We start from the raw sequence: 13,557 nt of genomic DNA, 5'->3' as shown, positions 1-13,557 counted from the left end.
GATAAAAACAAATTATTGATAGACAATCATCAATATTTGGAAACAAACAAATAAATAGTTATGTAGTGATGACTGTAATATGTCTATGGTACAAGGTTGACGTTTTAATCCAAAGCTGTTTTTCTTCCATAGTTGTTTGTATTGTAATAATATATTATATTACACAATTGTCAGAATTGCTATATTATTTAGGGTCCATATCTGAAATCTTGATATTTTGTTACTTTAGTTGCGGGATTATTTTATAAATCATACATATAACAGTAAACTTGAGAACAGTAAGCATCATTAATTAACATCTTCAAAATGCATTGAAATGAAGGAGCAATTGAAACTTATTATCAGTCAGATATTTCACGGTTTGAGATAAAACAAAAAACCAAAGCAGCAGACCGGTCAGGCAGGTTCAATCAAGTTCAGCCGAGGACCGAGGAGTCAGGAGCTATCAAATAAGGAAAGATCCAGCCCGAGACTAACACACTCAAAGTAAGATGAGGAACAGATGAAACATATCAGGGCGGGGCAGACAATCACAAAGGTGGGAAAACACACAGGGCAGGAAGTTAAACAAGACATGACACATGAGAAGATCCTACAAAATAAAACCAGGATTATGACCGGACACCCCTAATGAACAGATAAAGATGCTACATGTTCTTATTTCCCATGTGACAACAATTCAGAAAAGACACAGCGGTGATCCAAAAAATCAGGTGGTCCTCTTCCACAGCTCTGTGCCGTTCTCGCTCTTTCATTTTGTTTGTGGGCCCATCTGTTAAAAATAACTCTCATACCGGGATCGTAAATTGGTTTTCTAGTAAACTGGTTTTCCCCAGAGTTGATCCATCAGAGCTGAGCATCTGCAGCCAGATGGCCCAGATATTTGGTTTACTGGTCATTGTTTACTTCTACTGCCCATTGTATACATACCAGTCTGTTAAATCATTTTATGTTATTCACTTAACATATTACACCATGATCTTTAATTTGTAAGGTTAATGTCTCATGACCAGTCATTATCATGGCTACATATACATACATATACATATATATATACATATATACATATATGTATATATATACATATATATACATATATGTGTCTCAAAGGCCTTTAACCCATTTATTCTTCATTGTGATTTCTCATCCCAGTTTTTTATTAAATCATTTAGATTTTTTAGATTTTGGGTAAAATGCTTTGTTCTGGGGTTTTATTTAGTGAAAAAATGTAAAAAGGAAGCATTCTTTGTATAAAGGTTACTTAGCAAAGATGAGGCTATAATTATTGTCTGATTATAAAAAACGTCAACTATTTGTTCTATACACTGCAGAAAAGAAACAAGCAAGCTCCTTTTGTGTTGAAATCAAGTTAGAAAGTTAGTGTGTCCTAGATATAGAAATATTATTGAAGGTGCAGACCGGTGATTAATACATGACCTTTTAACTTCCCTCTTTAGCTCCTCATAGAAAAAGGAAATACTGATTGCACAGACTTCACACAGCGATTTGTCTTAATTGTTAAATATGTATCAAAGACCTACATTTTTTTTTAGCATTTTCAAACTGCTGTGAATGGAAGTCCTCGATGACAAAATACTCGAGGACAAAAATGACATACACTACAACACAGGCTATGAAAGATGCTCAGTATAGCTCATATTATCCGTCAAAAAGCATTACTGCTAGATAGAGAGGATGGAGGACCATGAGAAGAGACGCTTTTATGCCTTGTAGTGGTACTAAAAGGACTTTTTAACCCTTCACAGGTTCACACAGAGACTTCAGGCTGTACTCCAACATAACACAGGTTAGCTCCATGCAGTTGATCTACAACTGCAGTTTAAGCCTCGAATATGTCCTGTTGACCTTGCTTAACACATATATGCCTATCAGCCAGGTGGGAAGGTTAAGACATAGTCAATACATTAAGCTGCATAAAGACTTGTGTCGTTCACTCGTGTTCGGCCCGTTTTGACATGTAGGCAGCATATTAAACGGCCTCAGCAGAGAGCTTTTTCCCTTCCTCTCTTCCTCTTTTCCACTACGATTGAGAGGCAGGCAGATGAAGCCAGAAGGCTAAATAGAAGCCTTAAAAATGATGTTTCTCCTACATTCCTGTGAAGCTAAAAGACGATTCCAGAAAATGCCCATGGAAATAGATTCAGAGGGCGAGAGAGAAGCGAGTTATGTGAGAAGGAGAGAGGGAATGAGAGAGATGGCCGTAGCCAGACAGAACAGAGAGATGAAGAAGAAAAGAGGAATACAAAGAGAGTTATGAAGAGAGAAGCAACTGACAGATACAGCAAAGACGGGATGCAGCCGCCACTTTCATTATCTTCTAATACATTTTTCTTTATAAACTTTTGGAATTTATGAACTTAATTTCATACTTCTAGCCCGTGGGGCCACACTAAACGGTGTCTCAGCCACAGAAGTAGGAGCCAGGCGATTCCTCTTCTCTAACATCCATGTCTAACTGTAGAGGAAAGCAATCAGGCTCTCTGCACTGTGGAGCAGAGCTGGAGAGTAACAGCTTTGATTAAAGGGTTGTTCAGTAATCATTGCAGCCATTAATGCTCAGTTAGCTGACCTTTGTAGAGTAAAGTCTACAACCTGGTTAAGGTGGCCAGTCTTTCTGTGAGAAATGTATACATCGGAGAAATGAATAGCAAACTGATTAAAGTGATTGTGATACATACACCATACGTAGCCTACTCATGTAGGCTATGTATGGTGTATGTATGAATGTATTTGTATTAAAATAACTGGATACCTGAGCAAAAAATGTCCATTCATCACATTTCTACCAGGCCTTGTCTGCCCACCATATTGACTTACATTTCAAATGTATAGAAATATTCTTAGCTCCAAATGCTAAACATTCATGTTTTTGAAAATGGATGAGTATTTGACATTGGTTGCATTATGTGATGTCCTGTTAACAGTTTTACATATGTCACTTTTATGATGGTGGTACATTGGACACTTCAAGGCAGCTTTAGCTTCCTAGCATATTCATTTTAGGTTGGGCCATGTCCCATCCACAACATGGATTGACAGGATTTATTACCTATACTCAGGTTTGTGAAAAAAGCAGAGGGGTAGATGTTTTTGATCATGCATAATAAAACAAAACATGCAAAAATGAAACACCATTGATATAGTGCCAATCGACTGCGCATGCCAAAACACTTCGAAGCGCTTCCCGCTCGCAAGCAGGTTAGGTGATCAGCATAAATTACCATGGTGATTTAACCCGGCAACAGGTGATCCACCGTCGTGATACACAAAACCCCGGGTTGAACCTGAAGTTACCTTGTTAACGCCAAATCTTGCTTTGTAGTACTGGCCTCAGGTCTCTGAGTATCTGTGTATGAACCCACATAGACCCTGTATTAACATGCTGGTTGTAGCCTTTGTTAAGGTAAATATTTTATTAGCTGTGCATGACTGTGACTTTTTTGTGGGCAGGTTTATGTCTTGTAAAACGTGCAAATTGGAATTTCAGAAAAAGGCAGGTCCATCCTTTCTCCCTATGCATGCTTTAGCCTTCCCATCAAACAAAGCAAGGGCCACAGCAAGTTCTTCACCTTGTGCTGACAATTTTACTTCCGCGGATATTCCATATCATAGCAACCAAAGCCTCTCAGGTAAAAAAAAAAAAAAAAAACAGCTGAGCTTCTGAAGTGCTCTCAAGTGCCTGGTGTTTCCAGCTGGGGAAAAAACGTTTTGGTAGACACAGGTCCTAATGTCTGCAAATCAGTAGCTTTCTACGTGTCTTCTCTCACTTTTATACAGACACAGTGGAGACTTGCCAAGTAAAAAGCATAATAAGAAAGAAGCAGAATAATGTAAAACGCAGCTAACAACAGCTCCAGTGGGCTAGCTGCAGCCATGGCCTATTGCTTTTACAGAGGCAGCAAATGGAGCTCTATATTTCTGGTTGCGCTCTCTTTATCCCCGTGCCTTTATCGCAGTCATCTCTTCCCCTCTCTCTCACTGTGACCTCTTCTCACTCTGTGGCCAACTCTCATTGAGCGTCAAGAACAGAGAGGTGTTTGTTGCTCGTTAGCTGCTGGCTTCATCCTCCTGGGGGACTCAGCTGTTTTGTTGCGATGCAGGACACATGATTGGAGTTGGCATGGCAGCGTTGCCAAGGGCACTGTGCCTCCGGCGTCACAGACCCGTTCCTACACTGAGAGAAGTAGCGGTGGCCAAAAGAACCTCAAGGTTTTTTTTTAACTTAAAGGTCCCCCTGGCAGTTATTTAAATAATCACCTTCTCAGGTCTCTCAGACTTGCTATTTTGCATCTTAATATTTTGTTTAAATACAAAAAATTCACCACCAAGTGACTCAATATGTTTCGAAAGCATTTGACCTTCTTGTCACCTGTGTCCTCTCTATATTGCCTCCTTTCTTTTTTCTTACCCTCAGGGCCAGTTGTTGGCATGACAGAGCTGCTCTGCACGGCGATCCAAGGTTTAGCACCCAACCCACCTGCTCATAATTATTTAACACCACAGTTTGAAGAAGCTGGAAATAGAGCATCCCGAAACCCTAGAAACATCTAAAATGCATTTGAATCCAAAATAAGTTATGAATGTACTATGCTTTATGGAACTGATAAACCAAAAGAACTACTTTCCTCTTTCTTTATCTTTTCTTTACCTAACCAGGTAAACGTCTCATAGATATAGCAAGATATATCTCATAGATATTATATAATATTCATTTTCAAGCAAATAAAAAAGGCTGCATTAAAAACACAACACTGTCAAGAGGATCATTACAATACAGACAACATAAAGAGACTGGTAACTTTAAACTACTGGAATAAAAGAGCATGAATAACAAGGGATTGATTTTTCAGTTAACATTTGCTTTACCACTAATAACCAAAGTTCCCTAGTGGGACTATTTATTCCACCAAAATGTGTTATTTAAAAATTGTAAAAGACAAACAGTGAAGGGTGATACTGGAGGGACATTACAGAACAAACCTATTGTAAAACCAAGTGCATTTTTAGGTTAATTCACGGTCTCACAACACTACTGCATATATAAATAGGAATCACCTTGATTCTTGGGCCGGACAGAAAAACTGTGAGAACTGGTTAACATTCCCATCAGTGCAGCCCTACTCAAATCGACAGTGTCACTTTCTTAGTGTTTAGGCAACGCTAATAAACAAGAAAACATCTGTGTTCTGAAATAAGAAGAAAATGAATGCTGCTTGCGGAGTGGTGAACTTCTCTGTTGACATCACTATTTTATTTGAACTCAACTCTCATGAGGTCAAGTACTGTATGTGCTGAATATGTTTCATTTCCCTGGAGAGTACGATGCTTCCAATCTAAAAGCTAAATTTGGAAGCAACTTCTCCTATCAGTCTCTCTGCACTTGGTGGTGAAACTCTCTTTTATCCAGAAGCAGCTGAAGCAGTCTCTCCCAATCTCTAAAAACCTTCTAACCTCCACTACCTTTGTCACACACTTGTTCTTCCTCTGCCTTTTGGGAGCAAAGCTACCCCTCTATTGATCTGTCTACCTTAAGAGATTTTTATAGTCTCTCTAGCCTCAGGATTTGAAGTGGGAGGGCATAAGGTAGTGTACCGTCTGAATTCAGCTGCCTACTGTGGTGTTCACAGATTTGCCAGAAAGAGAGACTGGGAAGGGGTGAGGGGAGAAAGAGGTCAGATAGGAAGACATTTCTGAATAAGGGGGCAAGGGGCAGAAGAGGTGGCCAGAAAACTGAGAGGGTGAGAAAAAAAATGGGAAGTCTTGGAAATACTGCGGTCCACAGATCCTAAAACTTTTCAGTCGTTATGTAAAGATTGCAGTTCCAGTCTTTCGCCTCTGAAAAAGAATGTCTTTGTATTTGTCCTGACTCCTTGAAGCGGAACGCAATTTACTGGCAAAAAGTGACACACAAGTACAGCTTATCCATTTATAAAGGTTCTTACAGGAGAAGAAGGTTGTCAATGTCAAACATTCTCGGACGGATGGCACTGGCGGCCTTTCTTCTCCATTTCTCAGAGTCTGTTTGTTCAGTGAAATGAAACAGTGTACTTTGTTGTTACTGCGGTATCATGGGAACAGGAGATAAAATGGAGTTTTGATGTCACCCACCAAGCCATTAGCTTGGTTCAAGTAAAGAGCTCAAAATAGCATGATTTAAAGAGCTATTTTGCTGATTTAAATCCAGATCTGTGTAATAAAGGACTGATGATGATGATGAGGATGATCCCTCAATTTGGGGCAGAAAAGATAGTCTTATATTTGAGGCTCTCTGTTATTTTATGGACCAAATCTCACAACTGCACCTACTTCTGACCAGGGTTGGTTACAGAAACCCGGTACTAATATGGCACCGGTGCCCAACCAGCCAGTATCTACCAGACCAAATAGCAGTGCGGAATTTGATGCCTCATTTTGGTGCCACTGAAATGCCTGCACTTCTCTCTGATGCTCCGAAATAGACTCTACACTTGGCAGCAGCTAACGTTAGCCTACCGTTAGTTAGTAGTTGGATTAAACAGGGTTAAAATGCTGGCAGCTAAACGGTTTAAAGTGTGACTGTATTTCTCTGTAGAGGATTCCAACATCAGGACGTAACAGTCCGCTCAGCAGCTGCTTTTGTAGGTAAAACAACACAGAGTTCACTGAAACTGGTAGCCTAAGCCTTGTGGTGCATTCAAAGTCATTATAAAACACCCTTTTCCCGTCTGGTGGTTGTTTTTGTTTTTTAACCGCAATTTATTGTTGAAATAAGTTTAGTTTATATGGTATTGTTATTACATTATTAATACATTAATTAATGTTGACCAAATGGCCTTAGAAATAAACAAGCCATTCTTTAATGTAAGCGACTGTCGTTTGATGATTTTTTTCTTTTTCCTTTTCCTTTAAAAAAAAAAAAAGTCTTGGTTCAGACACTGTTTAGGCACCGGCACCGTTTTAGAAGTATCACTTTAGTATCAAAAAAATAAAAATACAAGACTCTAGTCCTGACCAGATACGATTTGAAACACAGAATTAACAGCAATACTGTGTAGTAAAGAGGGTGTATTGAATCTGATTTGGAGCCCTATATGCATGCAAACGTAACAGAACAAAACATAGCAGAATATGGCTAAGCATATGTTACTTTTTCTCATGGGGCCAATTGATTCTGCTGGTTTTGTAAACCCCTAGATATGCGCTTTTGGCAAATCAGCATAAATATATGTATTGTTGTGTACATGTTTTGAGATGTTAGAAGAGTTGAACGTGTGTGTGTGTGTGTGTGTGTGTGTGTGTGTGTGTGTGTGTGTGTGTGTGTGTGTGTGTGTGTGTGTGGTAGATACAGTTAACAGCTCTACGACGAAGCTGAAATGTTTTGTTTTTCTGTTCGACTGACCTGATTTTACTTAGTCATGCCCTGCCCCCTCGAACATCACAGACATTTTATCTGTAAGGCCATCACCAAGCTCAATGTGGCCCAATCTGTTTTCTCATCTCGGCTCAGTTCAGTTCAGCTCTGTGTTATTAGAGTGGGATGAAGCCCATGTGCACAGCCACTTTACAACACTTAAAGAAAATGATTCCTCAAATGGCTTTGGCAATTCCAAAGAGCCTGGGGAGAAATTCCGATGTGTGCATAGACGGAAATAAGCAGCTATGACAAAACACCTTCTTAAAGCTGCTTAAATCTGAGGCTTGGGAATAGTTTAGGTGATCAATTTCTCCCTTCCTCTTGTCTGTGAGGCAGAGTCTCTCACCAATTTCAGATAAGGCCCTATGAGCTGCCACGCCATGGTTTTTTCTCTTCAAAAGTACTGGGAGAAAAAGGCGTTTTCCAAAACTTTCTGCTGCACTAACAGACCAGAGAGCAAAAGAGTGTGCAGTCCTCACACATAACAAACACTGCAGAGGCTCAAGCAGCCCTGGCAGACACAATAGAGCAACTTTTACTGACCACAGAAATAAACGACTTACCTAAAGAAACATGTCCAGCCTTGGATCTTCACTGTAGTCATGCACACTTGCCTGTGTGTAATTAATTCAGAGCACCAAGCCGAAGTAGGCTATTGTTGTATTGATCAGCAAAGTGCAACCCTGGAAAAAAAGCCAATACATTGGGTTACGTGTTATTGATCCCCAAAAAAAAAAAAGAATTAGGGTGGGAACCTGTAAACTTAGAAACAGGCTGAGTGAAAGGTACTTAGTTACTCTGCTAGTGACTCTTTCTGTTCCTTAATGCAAGTGCATAATACCAAACCAGTAGTGCTAATTTAAGTAGCCCCAGCACTCACCCCAAATGTGAACAACTGTGGGGGCCGGTGGTGATGATGATGGCTGGGTGGGCGGAATAGGAGATACTTATAATGTATTCTATATCCATGACGTTCCACTTCTGGGATTGTTCAGGTGCCATCCAAAATTTCGCAGATGTCCCGCATTTCGGCCATATGTCCGTTACCTTCTGCTTTCTTTGTGTTGGCATTTTACACTCTGGAGGATTTATGAGGACTAGGGTTAACTGCTCCTCAGATCTCTGCAGGGTAAATCCAGACAGCTAGCTAGACTATCTGTCCAATCTGAGTTTTCTGTTGCACGACTAAAACAACTTTTGAATGGACACATGTTCCACCAAAACAAGTTCCTTCCCAAGGCTATTTTGCAGAGGTGCCTTTGCTCCGTGCAGCCGCCCAAGACGATTTTGTTTTAATTCGATGCATGCAATCAGTTTTAGCCATCTCAACCTGACATCTGCTCACAGTCTCTCTCTGTATCCTTTTTGTTATATTTGAAGACATTTTCACCTAGGACTGGGCAATACGGAGAAAATCAAATATCACGATATTTTTGACCAAATACCTCAATATCGATATTGCAACAATATTATAGTGTTGACTATTATTATATATTGGTGCTTTCACAAAAATATTTACATTATGAGATTTTTGATAAATAATCATCAGTAATGTGGATATAATGACTAAGTGGGTAAAGGAAAATAATAGAATAGTTACAACAGTCTGGTAAGTTCATAAATTACATTTTGTAATGCAGCCTTTGAAATCAGGAAAAGACAACACTTCTCATATCACAATATCAATATGATATCCATATGATATGATATGATTTTCACCTACTGCTGCCTTTTCATCTTTTTTGCTGAGAATTCCTTAAATTACCCATGCTTAAGGCTTCCTGTCTGTCTGAAACCTTGGACTAAGTCTTTAACATTTAAAATGGGATTGTTATTTCAAACTATCCACCCAATGCACATATTCATGTGATCAAAAAAAAGATGTATAAGTTAATTTAAATTTTTGTTCACCAATATGCTAATTGATCAAATTAGCATAACACATGATACCTTTCTAACACTTAAATGATGAGTTCTGAGCCTGTGAATTTGACATGGTGATATGTCCCCTCAGTATTTGAGCGATTTTGGAGTGAACATGATTAGGCTGTGAGCCAGATGACCTTTTCCTGTGGCGGTCCCCAAAAATGTCATGGTCTCACAGCGACATTAGCATGGCTAAGTTACTGGTGGCCAATTTGCAACGACATTCATGGTGGCGAATCCTAACAACTTGGGCATTCTTGGGGGATCAACCTTTATTCTTAACCTTTGAAACAAAATAGTGCAAAAGAAGCGTAACTCAAGTTTCCCTTACTGAGTTTAGCAAGCTTTTAACCGCATTGCTCAGCATTTGGTTTGCCGGAACTAGAACTGAAATTGCCTAAAAAAACAAGTGGACATTGAGTCATGAGTTTTATTGCCAATTGCCAATCTAGCATAGGTAATCATGGCACAAAGGTGCATTTGTCGGTCTAAATAAATATATTTTAGGAAGATAAGATAAAACTATGGCAAATTAAACTTCAATAAGGGCCAGTGTGACCCTCAGCCCCTTCTCAGACACGCCTCTGAGTGTTACTAAAAGCAACACTAGAGAACCTTTCCCGCTTTGGTCTCCCTACAGGTTGGAAGCGTAATTATCCCAATATGTCTCATTCGAACTAAAGATCCGTTATCCGATCTGGCAAACTTGCATAGTGCGGTCGTAGCCGTTAAAGAGCTGATAGAAGTGCCATTCACCCGGCTACGAGTTGATGAACCACTGAAACGATCTTGGAAACGTTATTTTAAGTTACAAATAGTTCTCTAGTGTTGCTTTAACCCACCAAACAATTTCAGTTAAAGGTCCCATACTGTAAAGAGTGAGATTTCAATGACGTTCTTTTTATTAAGTAGGTTAAAGTGCTATGTAAATACTGTGATAATATCAAAACACTTAATATGCAGATCAATTAACAAAGACACTGACCAAGCAGAGCAGATTGAGTTTTTTGGGGGAAGGGGGACTTATAGAGAAAGGTCCTAAAACAAGCAAACAAAAATAATGTTTTTTTGTTGTTGTATTTTTACATTTAACCATGTCAACCAAACAAAGGTATGGTCCTAAAAATGTGAGTAATATGTGTCCTTTAAAAATGATTAGTTAGACTAGCATCTAATGTAAACCATTAAAGGCATTTCCACATTTCAAAGTCAGACTTTGTTCTGGCAGCAACGGAGCAACGGAGCAAGAGATACAACAGTCCTGTTGTATAAATGTACCCGGAACAAGGTTAGCTTGTACGTTCGCTCTCAAAAGGTGTTGGGGCTAAACAAACAAGATTATTAAGTAATTGGAGGGAGCAAACAGTAAGGCAAAAATATCAAAAAATAAAATGTTCACAAACAAAGCTGAAGATAAAGTTCTGGCTACGCAAGAAACTCAACATACAATTGAGGTCCGTCTCCAGAGGCTGGTTTTGAATGAAAGGGATGTCACCTGTTTCAACAGCCGACAGCGAAGAAATCTTAAAAAATCAGCTACAATATTATTTGGACTTGGACAAAGAGAAGAACACCACAGAAGAAAGAGATAGAGCAAGAGTGAAGAGACGGCAGTCGACAAGCGGTTGATAACTTGGTCCTAACATTTTGGAGACAGTTACAGTCCAGATTTAATCTTAACCACAACAATCAATTTGTGAACCGTGCTTAGATAACAAACATGTTAACAGCCATCTACAGGGTCTTTAGCTGTTCTTTGGTGTGTGTCGGATTACAGAGACTGCAGATATTCCCCAACACTGTCTGACATTCATTGTTGTTTGCATTGGAATCACACATGACAGGCGGTCTCACAAGATTAGAAGCCCACAAGTCGGCAGATATGTCAAATGGCTAAAACTCAGAACCCAATTTTGTAAGGTTTTGGACGGGTAACTAAAAACCACAACACGCTATCAAATTCACATAAAGTGTCGCAATTTGGTTTAATTTCTTAATGACATAGCCTGTGAAACAAGACAATGCACACGGGGTTCATGGGGAATTTTGCCTGCATGAACTGGACTTGGTTTGGAGGCCTAAAGTCTGCATGCACGCATTTCACCTAATGCCACACTCTATTATGAGCTCAAGATTTCTGTAGCAGATGACACTGTTGACAGTTCTCTTTTGTCTTCAGTCTTTTTTTTATTAAAAGTGACATGATTCCTGTTAATCCGTTGATGTGGCATGCAGAGATACAGCAGATGCTCTTCTTCTGTTGCTTTTCTGCTAAAGCAGTCACTTAAGGCATGTTTGCTGCCCCAAAACATGGCATTTTGATTCATTAAACTCACTAAGACCATTAACCACAGTGTTGCCAAATACGCTGACAAGCCAATTCACAAAAGAATCGCACGGCCTTTGAGGCATCTAAATAAGACAAAAAGAAACTGTACTAGTGATGACCAAATGAAGCTTCATGAATCTTTTTGAACCATTTTCTTTATTTTCTGAACGCACTAGCAAAAAGGATGCTGGGAGCACTAAGAGTGAACCAAAACTGTAGCGATACAGAACAAAAAAGTGTATAGGAATAAGAGCACAAACTTGAGGAGTTAGATTTAAGAAAATCAGACATTTTTCTCCTCTCTTTTAACTTCAGAGCCTGTGTTCTTAATGAGACGTGACATGAATACTGTGGTGAACCGTTGCAGTGAACTCTCATTTCTAGTGTCAATAAGATGTTGTTAGGTAAGATGCATTTTGAAAGACACGTCCTGTTGACAGTATCTTGGATTGCTTTGGTAATCTCTGAAGAGATATTTACCATGGGCACTTTTGAGCAAACTTAATTGTCTCCTTCTAAAGAGATCCTTATTGTCTTTTGAGTAAAATGTCCTCTTCACTACCTTTGGCTTGTGTAGGACCTTTTCTGTCCTTTGTTTCTCACAATGCCTTGCAGCTGCCCCTGCCTCTCAATATTTACATGCTAGACTGTATTAGTGTGCATCATGTATTATATTCTTGCGCATTTAAATTACCAAAAGCCCTCCAATCAGGCCAGTTTGGTGCATTTACACTGGATGCTTCCACTCAACAAAGCTTGTCTCATTTAAATAAGAGTATCTGGTTTTGTCAGCCAGTACAGGTGCTGTGAGAATTCAGCCTTGAAATTGATCCGTGTTTACTGGTTAAATTGAAGGTATTTAAAAAAAAAGTTTTTTGGAAAACTGTTTCAGTGTCTGAGTAGAAATAGAAGATAATTTATTCGAGGGGCAAAGGCTCATTGTGAGAAGAAAACTTTTTAAATTGGAGAAATTGACAGAATAGCATGAGATATGGCGGCTACAAGTGTGTGTGCTTGTGTTGTGTCTTTTTTGTAGTTGTTGTTAGGGAAATGTGCTTATTGGCTTTCTTTCCAACACGCAGCTGGACTCAGAATGAAGTAAGCCTAGCTTAGCACAAAGACTGAAGGCTGTAAGATAAATACCAATGCCTGCCAGCACCTCTAAAGCTCACTAATTAATAGGTATCCTGTTTCTTCTGTTTAATCTGTACACAAAATGTTAAAGTGTGGTTTATGAGGGACTTATGAGCTGGAACAGTTTCTTTACAAAGAGCAATTTATGCATCCAGTATAGTAGCGAGATACAGTCACTGGGCCCAGGTGTTGGTCTATGTGCAGGCTCGATGATACCAAGCAATTACGCTCAGGGAAGGTAATTACAGACACTGTTATCAACAAGAAAGAGTGACACTAGATTAGTTGGGTTTCTTTTTGTGTGTTTTTACTTTGTTTTGTCATTGCTATACAAGTTACTCATGGCGTTTGTGGGGTGTTAAAAATGGAAAAAAATATTTGCCCCTGTGTATAGGCAGCGATTGTGTCGACATAAGCCTCTGGCTTGGGAGAGTCCAGTTTGTCTAAATGGCCCGTAAATCCCCCCCCCCCCAACGTCCTAACTCCTGTGCAGCACACTATCTCTATTAGTGGATTTTGCTTAACCAGAGTGGACTTTGTGTAGGCTCTTTTTATGGCCGTATGAGTTGCTGCAATGACACTTTATGTCTGCGTGACATCAATGTATTGACGTTGCTAACCCAGAAACCAGAGAAACGCTCCATTAAACTAATTGTTTGAGAAGTGGTGGGAAACTCTCAGAGGGCAGGCCGTGCCAATTAAAAATGCATTCACAAAAACACATGTCTGTACACTCATGTATAAGTAGCAAGTC

General features: G+C 39.4%; 1 long non-coding RNA gene across 1 annotated transcript; it reads right to left on the bottom strand.

The window, feature by feature from the left end:
• Positions 1 to 6,340: 6,340 nt before the first annotated feature.
• Positions 6,341 to 9,734, bottom strand: LOC117954842. The gene is made up of 3 exons (XR_004658900.1): positions 9,723 to 9,734; positions 8,745 to 8,751; positions 6,341 to 6,480 (listed from the first exon to the last, which is right to left on the bottom strand). It is a non-coding gene; the product is annotated as an uncharacterized LOC117954842 (long non-coding RNA).
• Positions 9,735 to 13,557: the final 3,823 nt, after the last annotated feature.

The sequence above is a fragment of the Etheostoma cragini genome, chromosome 12 (genome assembly GCF_013103735.1).
Source record: "Etheostoma cragini isolate CJK2018 chromosome 12, CSU_Ecrag_1.0, whole genome shotgun sequence".
NCBI classification, from domain to species: domain Eukaryota; kingdom Metazoa; phylum Chordata; class Actinopteri; order Perciformes; family Percidae; genus Etheostoma; species Etheostoma cragini.
The sequence above is the reverse complement of the archived record's forward strand: the minus strand, read 5'-3'. Positions and strand labels throughout refer to the sequence as shown.